The 14,104-nt window shown below is 39.7% G+C and overlaps 1 long non-coding RNA gene across 1 annotated transcript; it reads right to left on the bottom strand.

Annotated features, from left to right (window-relative positions):
* Window positions 1-288: 288 nt before the first annotated feature.
* On the bottom strand, window positions 289-2,829 carry LOC135611657 (uncharacterized). The gene is made up of 4 exons (XR_010486619.1): window positions 2,741-2,829; window positions 2,386-2,550; window positions 1,486-1,533; window positions 289-1,251 (listed from the first exon to the last, which is right to left on the bottom strand). It is a non-coding gene; the product is annotated as an uncharacterized LOC135611657 (long non-coding RNA).
* Window positions 2,830-14,104: the final 11,275 nt, after the last annotated feature.

Below are 14,104 nucleotides of genomic sequence, written 5' to 3'. Positions count from 1 at the left end.
CATAGATGATAGTGGGTGTACTTTCTTCTTGTCATTGCATACAAGGAGAGTGCAAAAGTTGCATGTAAGCACTGTCGCATGGATTGGTCTGATTCAAAAGTCAAAAGAAAAAAAGAGAGGATTCTGAAATCTGGATGAACGAAGAAAAGTTGGTCATCAATCGGATGAGGAAATCCTGCTGCTTTTCTTGACTTTGCAAACCCAAACAGCTGATTTCCCAAGGGAAGAAGAAAATGTTAAAATCTCTCTCTTCTCTCTCTCTCTCTTGTTTATCAGGCTTAGTTAAAACCATTATTTTGATTCAAGAATGAAAGAGCACAAAATGGCTCAGCTGAGTACATGCATCCTTCTTACGAAGATAATACAGACTAGAAAATGGAACTGCGGACAGGATAGAAAGACTGAAACTTGGAAGAAGAGTGAGAAGATTTCCTCCTCTCGAGAACAGTGTCCTTTTCCAGATTTATGCAGTAGCCTACACAAGTGGTATTGTGACTGCTTTGTCCTTCGTGAACACCACAAGATTTGATCTTTCTCTGTGACTTGAACGTGCTTAAACTGAAGTAAACAATGGAAGAGAAAGTTAGACAACCAAACCAATTGCATAAGTAAACCGTATGTGGAATTGGATGGTTGACGTATCTCTTATATCATTCCCCGCTTATCCACAGAATAGAATAACCGGAGTTGAGACTCCGTGTCGCCCCATAAAAAGTGGATTCAGCATTCATCCTTCTCTCCCAAATCCTCTCTATTTTTGGGGTTCGTCAAGGAAGATGAGTGGAAGATGCAGTGTCATTATCACCAACATGTTGCCCTCAGTTTATGTCGAGAAGCATGTTTCCTATGGGTCCAAAATCCAAGTATCATTTAATAACATGCATTCATTCCATCACCATCAACTATTTCTGGACCAGGAAAAAGATTCACTACCTCTCCCCTCCTCTCTCTCTCTCTCTCTACCTCTGCCTCTTCTGACTCCTTTACTGGGGTGGAAAAGTCATGGCGAGGGCAGGAAAGGCCATGTGGCTGCTGTTCTCTTAAATAATTGGACCAGGAGTTGCTCCGAGCCAGGTTTGAAGTACCAATAAATTTGGCTTAATCTCACACTCGAACACAGCTGCAACTGCTGCACATTGCCCACCCCTGCAGATCTTGCCGCAGGTCTCACACATGAACCATTGTCTTTACCCCTAGAATCTTCCTCAGCTGTGCCATCTTTGTGATCAGCAGGGTGTCGCAGAGGAACAGCTTAGGATTTGCAGCACAAAAAGATGAAGGAAGAGGAGAGAACACAAATCAAGATGAATATGAATCAGGACCGAGGAACAACTTTGATGAAACAACATGCATATGGAATTTCCTAGACACCCTTTTTGTGTGAAATCTATATGAGCCTTAAGTCTTGATTAACTGAAAGTTGGTAGGCATTTGATCGACAAGTATTGTGTTTAACTAAATCAACATCCAAGATTAAGGAAGAACCTGTGTCCATCATAGGTACCATGGAGAGATCAGTGACTCGTTGGTTGCCTGCTGGAACATGGAGAGAAATAAAAATAAAGATGCGTAAACATTTACATGAGGATAAATCCATAGTTATCTGAGAACAATATACACTTCAAGAATGCTATACATTGTAAGGAATTGAAGTTTCCACAATCTTAAATTGAGAATGATATCAAGATCATCATACTTATCTGTTCGACTCAAGCCAAAAAATTCAATGGGCCATTTGGGCATATTATCAGAGAACTGACATTGAATAAACAAATGAAAAACCATCTTTAACATAAAAGTGCCAGTAGTTTCTATCATACATAATGTTCTGAAAAGCTGTGTCAAATGCTGATATCACATTTCATGTTTAAAAGCTGGTATGAGACCACAATTTCTGGCATTTTATATTTGATGTTCTACAATTCTGAGTCTAAGTAATGCAAGAGAAACAAAAATATAAAGCACCATGAATTGGTTGCCTGAATGCTTTCGCTTTGGTTGAAGTAGCTACAACTTTTCAGCTGGCAGTGGTGAGTCTTCACCCTCGAGCACCTACAAGCGCTTGTAGTCTTCCTAGGATGGGTACAACGGTGTCCTGAGCTATCACTTTTGCTAATGTCTATAAATGTTATATCATAAACATAAGAATCAAAGTAGCATATGTTATCGAACAACCCTTTTCTTCGTTTCATTCATAGCGTAAAAGCGTTGAAGCTGAATTATGTATCATATCTCTTGACATCAGAAAAGATGAGCATACGCATATTCTTCAGGCAAACACGATTCATTAAACATTTCTATCAAAAAGAAAAGAAATTGACAACCTGGAAGTAACTTTAATACACCAAATCAATTGCGGCAGTTCTGAAGAGAAAAAGAAGGGACCTGTGTGGGAGTCCTGCGATAATTTTGTCCCAGCTCCTTGACTCGTCACCAGAACAAATGATACAAGTGAGTTTGTGACCTTCCGGGAGTACGGAGGATTCTCTCTGGTGTGCACTTTCTTGTCGCGCTAACTTGACGGTGCCGATTTAAGCAATCCCCAGAACCCTAGACGAAAAGATTACATCTTCGAGCGAATTTAGTCTCCAAAATCGAATTTTTAGACCAAAAGATGGCTTCTTTCGAGGCGAAAAGCAGGGTTTCGACGGAGCCGCAGGACCATCAACCACACGACACAAACGACGGTCACGGAGATGCAGGAGGAACAGCAACCGAGTAGAGGACACGAATGGCGTACAATTTTGTCGACGGAGCTCATCAATGACGGAAGCCTTCGTACCATAATCGACGACGACACTCCAATCGCCCTCTCTCTCTCTCTCTCTCTCTCTCTCTCTCTCGATGGAGTCTTCGTAACAAAACCAAGAACGACATCTCCACTGCGTGCTTGAGGTATATCCATTCAGATGAATATATAATAATATAAAAGCTTTAAGAAGAAATGAATATTGTTAATATCGAAAAGTAACATTTATATCTCATTAATGTATCATTAACTCAACCTTGCCTTCTTATAAGGACAAAGAATTTTAAACAAAAAATAATACTTGTAAAAGAAGAAAGAAATTAAAAAAAAAATCTAGAAATAACCTTACCTTGTCCTAAAAACAAAGAATTTTAAACCAAAAAATAGTCCTCGTTGTTTAAAAAAAATTAGAAATTAGGATTTGATTTTTGTATAAATATATCATGTATCTCTAGTCTTAGATACGGTTATTCTAGATCCGAAAAATACTTTAAGTTCCTAAATTATCCCTAAGAAGATTATTTTTCGAAAAGAATAAAATAAAAGAAGATTATGTACTTGAATATGAATAACTAGGATTTGTGCTTTAATATGAATAACTCGAATGTCTCGTAGTCGATGTTGTAGATTTTTTTTTCTGTGGATATAGGTAAGGATTATTATGTTAATCTTATGTTAGTTTTTTAATATGTTTCTGATTATTGATCTTGTTTTTTTTTTATAAGTCCTTCACCCTTTCCAACATTTTTTAGTGTTTAGTTGTTATATATATATATATATATGAAATCTTTGCTAAATACATACACACTAGTATTGGTATAAAAGGTTGTTATATCATTTGTGTTAATAATTAAACATGTCTTCCAAGGATATTCATCTCATTGTTTTATTTTCTCATTATAAGAACAAGAAAAATGTTATTTGGTAGTTAAGAAAAAACTTTGATTTTAGATTCTAACTAATTTGTGTAAGGATTTCATGTGTTTCTTCACAAAAGATAATAGTTCAATAAATAATATTGCAATCTTCCATGTACTTTGTCAGGACACTTTGAGCCATTTAAAGTTACTCAAAAACTTAATGATCAAATTTGTCAGAAACACATTGAGATGATCAACATGCTTAAGCTCCTCTCTCCTTCTTCTTTTTGATGAACAGATCATGTAATAGAATTAGTAAAGCAACTCAAGCATATAACGTAGATCATGTCAAAGCTTCAGCTTTCTCCAGCAGTGGCTCCTAGTCATACTGTACCGAGCTTGATTTCAAATCAAGTATATACATAGCAGGTGCTCATGGTTCCTGCATGTTGTTCTCTGGGCTATGGCAGGTGGTAGGGCAAGAAAGAGTCTGGGAACGGTAGGCATATGGGGGCAATGCTACCTTCGGATAATTGGAAATCCCAATAGTTGTAGCAACCTCGGAGAAGATGAGGATGAGCATAGTGAAAAGAGTTATTTGGTAGTGGTGTATGACTCGAATGGTGATCTGAAAACTTTTCGAAAAGAATTACAATTTGTAGTCAGGTTTCTCAGCTTCATGGAAGTAATTGAGAAATAATCTCAGGTGAAGAAATTTCTTCTTACATTTGAGTTCACTTCTGTAAGATTCTTGATGAAAGATAACAGTTTAACAAATAATATCTCATGGACATACTCAAAATCTCACACAAAAAAAGCATATAAATTACTAATCTATTAATCTTTGAAGATGGATAACTATTTAAATATATATATATATATATAGTTATATACTTGAAAAAAAAATCAAATTCTTTAACTTGTTGTGTACTTCACCCTCACCAAATGAAAAAATTTCACTGTCTATATGTTCCGAAAAATGAACAATCATATACTTTTTTTTCCTTGATTTTTCATATCCGTCCTCATCAAAAATGATTTACGCGAAAGAGAAAAAGAAAAACATTAGTATGCACTAACTCACACTAATATAAATGCCACAAAAAAAAAAAACTTCTATCAAAGTTCATATAGAAACTCAAACTAATATGCAATTTGTTAACTTGTATGGGTGTGTGTATGTCTTTCAGTGACCTTTATAACCACATAAATTACAATTTTTTTGGCAATTACTTATAAGCAATAGATCTGTAGATATTTACACTAATCGTTCATACATTTCTAGTGTACAAAATGAAAGTATTTATTACCATTAAGGTGCTAAATCATCAATGTTTTCTCTCGTAGAAATTAATCATGTATCCTCAAACTAGGTCCTACTTGTTTATATGCCCTATATGTTATTTTGTGTGGAAAAGAGTAAATCATTTTTCCCAAAACACATATAATTATACGATTACATGGATGCTTGAAACTAAGTTATTGATTATAGTAGCTTTCTTGAGCTGCATACAATATTGATTCTCCCAATATTGAAAGCAAAACTGGCAAATGATGCATAAAATATAGTCATCACTGCATCAAAAATTAAAGGCTAAGTAAGTGCTTAATCTTCTTCTATAGTTCGTAGGATCAAATCCCTTTCTTCCTATTCACACAAGATAATAATGCATGGTAATGCCACTAGCCTTTTAGACAACTGTTTGTGCAAGCAAAAGAAGCCATTTGCAGTTAGTACACAAAGAAGCTTCAAGTAATCATGGATGAGTAACTTATCTACTATTACAACCATGCATCTTCCATTGTATCTCATCAACCATGGGAAGTAATAGATACTAACATCGAGTTAATTATAACTGGCTACTACATGGAGAACTCCATCAACTATACTACAGTAAAAGAGTGAGGTCCCTCTTTCATCACCACCAAATAACTGCATACTCAGCAGCTCTAGATTTCACTCCCATCCACATATATTTATATATATGGACTACAAACTAAGTTAGGGTATGTATATATCTATACCTACCCTGACCTCATCATATATCTAATAAACCTTAGGTTCTTTACTCAACATCATCAGTCAGGCAGCTGGTGCCACATCATTGTCGTCGTCGTCGTCGTCGTCGTCGCCGCGACCATTCTCTCGACGCACCACGCTGCGTAGGGCCATGTCCGGCACCTCGGCGACCACCGGGCCAGGGAGAAGAGACCTCTCGGTGGAGACGACAACCATTGCAGCTTGATCGAGGAGGAGATCGAGAAGACAGTGGAGGGTTTGGAGTGAGGAGAGACGCGGCGTGGAGCCTCGTATTTATAAGGGTTGCCGCAGTGGGAGCTGATGATGCCTCCTTCGCCTTTTGCCCTAAGCCGTATCTCTCTCATGGAGAAGGGAAAGGGAGGGTTCCGACCACGGCGGCTCTCGTCCACATTCTCGTCCGGCGTGGCGGATGGGACCCACTGGTTCGGGCATGGCTCATGGAGGGTGGTGGCCGTGCACGGTCTCCACGTGGAGGCGACGATCCATGCACGTTCTCAGCGTCCCGGGGGTGCGTGCAGGACTCGGGTCAACGCGAAGTCAGCCTGATTCTGAAGGAGGTCAAAGAAAAGTCAGCCTTCGTACGAGGCTAGTCTTCGTCGTCAACAGATGTATACGTAGGCCTTGGCATCGAGATTATTTGCGTAGAGAGATACACTACAGGTACAAGATATTTGAGAGCAAGAACTGTACGGACGTACATAAATATATATGTGTATACGATTGATTGCATGACATATTTAGTGTCGACCTTAGAAGTGGCGGTCAACATGATTATTTTAGTTATCATTAATCCACAAAATATATTTTTCAGAAAATAAGAGAGATATTTATGTAAAGTAACATAATAATACCTTATAAATTTCTTCAAAAAAAAATGAAAATATTCTCTATAATTTTTCAACCGTTGGACGGACAAAGGAATGATATTATCAGTCAGAGGAGGGGACCAAAATAAACACTTAACAGTCAACTGCGTTAATATGCACAGTTCATTCGTGGCTGGATATACCTGCTCATACAATTTAGTTGGTAAGGCTGATGTAGCTGTATAATAGCAGACGGCTTTTTGTCCATCTAATTTGTAGATCACCATATTATAGGTATAGTTCAGCCATGTCAGAACTGCTGACATATTATTGATATGGTGGAGAAAATTGAATTCCATGTTCTATTCTCAGGACAGTCTCCATATTATTACTATGCCCGCTTATTGATATGGTGGCATCAACACTTGGCATCAGCAACATCAAGGTATGAACTGGTATTCGTTGTGTTTTAGGTTTAAGATCTTTTTCTACTGCATGTATCATGAGATCCAAGTCAAACAAATAGCAGCAATATTTCTTAGATTTTTCATCACAACAGATCTGTTGCATGTTATTCTACCAAACAAAGGAGATATATTTGGACCAAAAGAACCCTAAAATGGAGATGCTCTTCGCTGAGATTGATGGACTGCTTGTGTCTCCGCTTCTGGGAGACTGCACACCAGCTCAGCACGATTGAAGGCCGATGTATAGAACACTGGTTAAGATTAGCTTCATGAGGGTTTGAGCATTTTGAGCTCAGCAGTAGCTCCACTAAAGCTGCTAGTTTGATTCACTAAAATATGCCAAACAACATTTCTTTATTTGGATCCGAAAACCCTACAGCATATCTTTCACATTTAAGTGAAGCAATTTTGTTTGAGCCTCCGAAAACAGTAGACCTGCCATAATCATCCTAACGTACATACTACAGAGCATCAAACTCTTCGCTCAATATCATCAGGCAGCTGGTGCCACATCGTTGCCGTCCTCGTCCTTGTCATCATCAATCATCATCATTGTCACCACGGTGGTGACGACATCCATTGCAGCCGGTAGACGACGACGATGATGATACATGTATATAGTGGACGCTTTTCGGGTGAGGAGAGAAGCAGCATCGAAGCTAGTATTTATAAGGGGCAAAGCATGAGGAGATGCCTCGGTGGGGGATGGTTTTCAGCTTTCACTACCGGCTGGGGCCGGCCGGTGTCTGGGGGAAGGAAAAGGAGGCCTCGTGGGGTGGTGGTGGTGGTGCCACGGTGCTCTCTTAAACATGTTCGACCGACGCGGCGCACGGGACCCGCGGGTTTGGTCCTAGCTCATGGAGGGTGGTCGCTGCGCACGGTCTCCACGTGGATGCGGCTACCCATGCACGTTCTTAGGGTTGGCGGCAGGTGCCACGGCGGACGGAGTGCGCACGTGCCGGACTCTGGTCAAAGAGGAGTCAACCTGACTCTGAACTGCTCTCCGCCGTCAACTTGGAGTAACCACACAAATCTCCTGCTAACTGTCACATGAATATATATATATATATATATATATATATATATATATATATATATATATATATATATATATATATATATATATATATATATATATATATATATATATAGTGGTTTCGGTTCTCTCCTCTCAAATTACGACTTTCATACAGACATTTCTATTTTCTGTGTGTGTCCCATAGAAGAAAGTCATATGTTCATACAAATGTAGCTGAATAATAGCAATGAATTTTGTCCATCCAATATGTAAATAATCATAATGTAGATGTAGTGCTCAGCCATATATTCCATATATTTACTTCTGCTTTCTGACTCAGATTTATGCCACATTCTATTCTCAGGATATGGTGGCATCAACATTTGGGTGTAATAACTGCAGTATCTGCCACATCAAGTTATGAATGGTTTCCACTGCTTTTTAGGTTCGAGTTCGTCCCAGTCTGCAATGAACTTCACCATTTCTTGGAATTTCCGGCACAGCAAATTTACTGCATAGTATTCTACCAGATGCCAAAGGAAAGACAGAGTGTTTCGACCAAGAACCAAACATTGGACGTCCGATGGATTCGGTCATGGCCTGCTGAAACTAATGGAGCCTTTGTGAATGTACCAAGTGCCAGCCATTTACGGCTAGGAGGCCCCTTCATTAAGCTGCTAACGTAACTTGTGCTGATGTTGCATCTCCATGTCGGATGGATCAGCTTCTCCTCAGCCCAGAAAGTTTCAGCACATCGACCACTTGTCGAGAGAATACGCATGCACGAATCCCCACACAACGGCAGGAGATCGAAAGCCATGCATGATGCAGTAGAGTTTTGGATCCACTGGATAGAGCTCTAGGTTTTCAATGGTGACGAAGAACAAGCAACAGCTCTTTATGATGATAGGCATCAACTATAAGAGTGTACACGAGCTCAGCATGATCGGCTAAGATATTTCTCAAGGATCTGAGCATGTTTAGTTCAGCAGTAGCTACTAAATCTTCCGGTCTTAATCATAACATAGGAATGAAACTGGTTACACTTCTTGCATTGGATCTGATAACCCTACAATATACATATTATAGACCCTCTACTCGAGGCCATCACGCAGCTGGTGCCACATCGTAGTCGTCGTCGTCGTCGTCGGCGTCATTGTCACCACCATCGTCTCGTTGCTTCACACTGCGTAAGGCGGCGTCCTTCACCATGGTGACGACCAGGCCAAGACCGAAAGACCTCTCGGTGGTGACGACAGCCATTGCAGCCTGATGGAGTAGGAGATCAACGAGGCCGATGCAAGCGTGATGGATATGTGGAGTGGAGGTCTTGGAGTGAGTAGAGGACCAGCATCGAACCCGGTATTTATAGGCGTTGCTGCGCTAGAGATGCCGTCCGGCTTTTCGAAGTGGGTGGGAAGTGCCATGGTATGTCCCGTCCACACGTTAGACCTACGTGGCGCGTGGGACCCCGGGGTTCGAGGCTGGCTCGCGCATAGGGTGGGCGCGGCGCATGGTCTCCACGTGGATAAGGCCATCCATGCACGTTCTTTGCGTTCGCGGCAGGCGCCACGAGGGAGCGGGCCGCAGGTCAAAGCGAAGTCAGCAGTGTGACTCCAAACTAGGTCGAAGAAAAGTCAGCGCGATGCTGAACTAGTCTTTTGTCGTCAACGAGCTCGAGGATCATCACATACGTCTGCATTTTGACATTAAGATTTGCATAGATCTTTAATTTAGTAGATGTTTGAAGTAAGAGTTGAGTATTTAATATCTGAGATCAAGAGCTCGTGTTGTATAGGCTCACGTTTATGATATAGTACTCATGGTTGTCTGTGGCACGTATCTCTCGTATCAGAATTTGGTGTTGATACGACAAGTGTTGATGTCTTATTTTATCGACATTTACTGTACAAGGATTCATGTATCAATATTTAATCGACTAAAATATTCACCATTAAGGAAAAACAAAAGTTAAAGGATTATTCTCAATAATCCATAAAGTATATTCTCTTGCTTCAAGGTTTTATTTTCAAAAAATAGAAATACCATCTGTACTTTCATAAACTTTAGAAACCCTCACTTTGTAGCTCTAAAAATTTATGATTAAGATTTATCATCAAAAGTAATTCTCTTAATATTTCAATATTTTCAAATAGATGATCGAGGAAGTTACGAACGTAGCTAGTATATCATATATGAAGAGAAGATTGATAAACTATACTCGTCATGATGCATAGTTGTTGCTCGGAGATCAAAGTTATTATATTAATGGAGATAAGTCTGGTAGATTAAGAGAAATTATTATTTTATAAAAAATAATTACAAAAATTATCAAAGCTAGAAGAGGAAAAAGACATGGATGTCAGATTAGATAAAGGAGTTGTCATCATGCACTAACAAAAGACCGAGCACCATTGGATTGAGGTTGAACAGATCGGATCGAATTAGAATCGCACCGCCTATTAGTGATATGGTGTTGGAAAAGAAATCATCAATGTTGAGAGCAAAGCCTCAAACGCAAGAGAGGTGTCATCAAAGCAAGAGTTCTAGTGGTTGGAAGAAAAGTCATTGAAGAAGCAGTGGACACTAGTAGATCTGGGGAGAAGCTTGTGATCTACAATGTTGACGATGACCCGCAACGAGGAACACGTTGCTAACCATGAGTTGGAGAGAAGGGAGTGTTGCTTGTGACGAGAGAAGGAGGTCAATGGGGGAGAAGGAGGAGATGTTGATGAGGGAGTAAGGAGACACTTAGATCAACGAGTAATGATATTGAGCAAATCTGTTGTAGTGCATAGCAACAAGGAATGGAGTGAGTCAGTAAGGAGGAGCCATTGTTGTTGTTGCAACGAAGCTAGTGACAAGTAGCATACAGAGATAGGATCCTTTTATTTTCTGTACTTTAATTTTATTTTTTGTATATTTATTTTCTGCATATTTATTAAGTCTGTTTAGTTTAGCTGAAGTCGGAACTCTATAAATAGGGATGTAACTATTTTTTTTTTCAGTTATCTATGAAAAATATTATTCTATCTTTTGACAAACCTTAGGAGGTCGATCCCCTCGAAGCTATCAAGGAGGGCCGATCCCCTCGAAGCGATAAAGGAGGTCGATCCCCTCGAAGTGATCATTCCCTTTCTCTTTTTCTTTCTACGATAAGACTTTAGAGATCCTAATTGTTGGATCTACAATTGAGATGAATAAAGGATGACTCTATGATAGTTTGATCTATAACTGAGAAGAATAGAGGATAACTCTGCAACGGAGAATAGAGGAGATGGTAGTTCACTAAAGAGAGAAGGCCTATACTTGCTTAAGGTAAAGCAGCTCTAATATAATGAAGAATTGATTATGAAAGAGATGTGAGGGAAAGATTTCACTCTGCATATATCATGATGATTAAATCTCAAATCATATATTGATTGATGATTAGAACGAATACAAAGTTATCATTTCATATTTATTATTATTACAATCTTATATGTCTAATTTTATCAGACATTTATTGTACTATGATTCATGTATCAATATAATTTATAAAAATATTCACCATTTCATATTAAGAAAAAAAAAAAAGGTAAAGGACTATTCTCACTCATCCATCTTGCTTCAAGATCAGAACAATTATGTCTACAGAAACAGGAGAAATACCATCTGTACTTTCCTAGAAACCCTCACTTTGCATATCTATATATATAACATAAAGATTTATTCTGTATAATTATTCAGATACTTTTTTCTCTCAATTTCCTGAGAAGAACTTCAAAGGAGATTACTCAGGCAGATACATATAACTGATTATAAGCAAGACATTTGTAAATCCAATTTATATATCATCGCAATGTATAAACACGCATGCAGGAGCGATGATGAAGTCTTAGTTTTGGTTTCTATGTCACTGGAGAACACAATTAGCTTCTTGTGATGAGGAATCAACTGCAAGAGTATACACGAGCTCAGCATGAACTAAGGTTGCTCTTTTTAGGCCCAATCACATCACAAGAACCAAATCGATATACTCATTGGATCTCACGACCGTACCACGCTATCCTCACACTCCAGTGAAGCCCACAAAGAGAATACACCAGCCCTCGACATACATAATATGGACTCTTTCTTTACTCGATGTCATCAGGCAGCTGGTGCCACATCGTTGTCGTCGTCGTCGTCGTCATCATTGTCGCCACCATCCTCTCGTTGCTCCATACTGCGTAAGGCTGCGTCCTTCACCATGGCGACGAGCCGGCCAGCTGGGACCAGGGTCCTCTCGGTGGTGACGACAGCCATTGCAGCCAAGAAATCAACGAGAACAATGGAAGCGTGTGGTGGAGGCTTCGGAGTGAGAAGAGGAGCAGCACTGAGGCTGGTATTTATAAGCGGCGTTTCACTCCCTGTGCTCGCCCGCCCCGATTGCTCTCGAGGAGAAGGGTAAGGGGGAGGGTACGTGGCCGCGGTGGTGTGTTCTCCTTCGCACGTTCGTCCTACGTGGCCGTGGGACCCGGAAGTTCGAGGCTGGCACATGGAGGATCGCTGCGGCGCGCGGCCTCCACGTGGGAGCAGAGACCGTGCACGTTCCCGGCGTCCGCTGTTACGTGCAGGACTCGGGTCAAAGAAAAGTCAAGCTTTCGTAGGTCCCATCTTTAGTGCGCATTTGTGTGGTGGCCCGGTGAGCTCCAACACCATCACATCCGTCTGCCGACATCAAGATTCGCGATGATGAAGAAATTGTATAATTTGGTGTACGGTATATATATATATTCTTTTTAAATGATATCATTCATATATATCACCCGAAATATGACTATAATTCTTCATATTATAATCACATAATGAGTCATCATAAAGTATTCAATGTTACTTAGAGCTTCAAATAATAACTAAATTAGTTTTGATTTCCATCCTTGCAAAGATTCTATTTAGTAAAGGGATAAGGTTAAGAATTGGCATGAGTTATTCCTGTTGTGATTTCATCTAGTAAGATCCAATTAAAAGTAACCCCAAAACCTAATCTCATGGATATACCTATATAAATATACCACATATTATCGTCACAAAAGTTTATGACTTCGCTCACTGTTCAGCGGCATGGTGGATTTAGCGCATCATTGCTTGCTGTGATATCTGTCACATCAGCAAGAGATGTATTAGATTGTCACATGTTATTCTATCGGAGAAAGAAATATAAAATGGAGCTTTGGTGTCGTGCATCTATGGCTGGGAGTACCAGTCATTGAGGTGCAGCAAAGCTTCGTACTCCTCTGCAGCGTTTAGTGCTCCGGAGCTCCAGTTCGGCGAGTCTCCCGGTGGTGGCACCGGTTCCAAGGCCGGAACAGCGTCCGCCGCCTCCACGAAATCAACATCTTGAAGCCGTCGAGCGCATGAGTGCAGCAGAGGTTTGGTTCCATTAGGTAAAACGAAAGCTGAAAGAAGTTTGCGATGGTGCTGTAAGAACGAGGGAGGAGGTTTCTATATACGAGGAAGAATGGCTGGGCTGGGCATGTAGTAGGTGAGATGCATGGTAGGTGGCAGCAGTTCATGCCTTCACCAGTAAAGAGCGTGCACAGGTGCATGCAGCAGGGATGAAGGGAGCTTCATGCACGCACTCGGCATGCCTTCATCGCTCGAGAGTTTGAGCACATCGACTGCAGTATTCGCTACAGAAAAGTTACAGGTGGAGTCGTTCTGTATGCTGGTTTTTAGCCTCTTTGTTCCAATGACACAGATACTAAATTACCTGTTAGCTTTAGTTGATTTTGTAAAATAGAGGAATATACTGTAAAAGAGATTAATTTATTCATTGAGATAATTTTTATTTATATAGATTTTAAGGAAGAGATATTTTAATCATGTACTCAAATTACGTAATCAAATCAATCATTTAAATATGTGATTGATCCTTTGATTGAGGTTACAAGGATGTTATTGTATATTTGTCTCTATCATTATCTTCTATTATACCCTCGTAAAATTAAACTCATATCAAGAATGCCAATCTTGATCCAATGTAATAGAAATATTTTACGAGTCAGAAGTTTTGTGAAGGAGTCTGCTACTTAGTTATAAGTATCGATGTAAGAAACATGTAATTGATATCCGATAACTTCATCTCTAACAAAGTAAAGTCGATAATAATGTATTTCATACGTGAATGGAACATCAGATT

Source organism: Musa acuminata, chromosome BXJ2-5, assembly GCF_036884655.1.
Source record: "Musa acuminata AAA Group cultivar baxijiao chromosome BXJ2-5, Cavendish_Baxijiao_AAA, whole genome shotgun sequence".
Lineage (NCBI taxonomy): Eukaryota > Viridiplantae > Streptophyta > Magnoliopsida > Zingiberales > Musaceae > Musa > Musa acuminata.
This window is presented reverse-complemented; position numbering and strand designations above follow the sequence as displayed.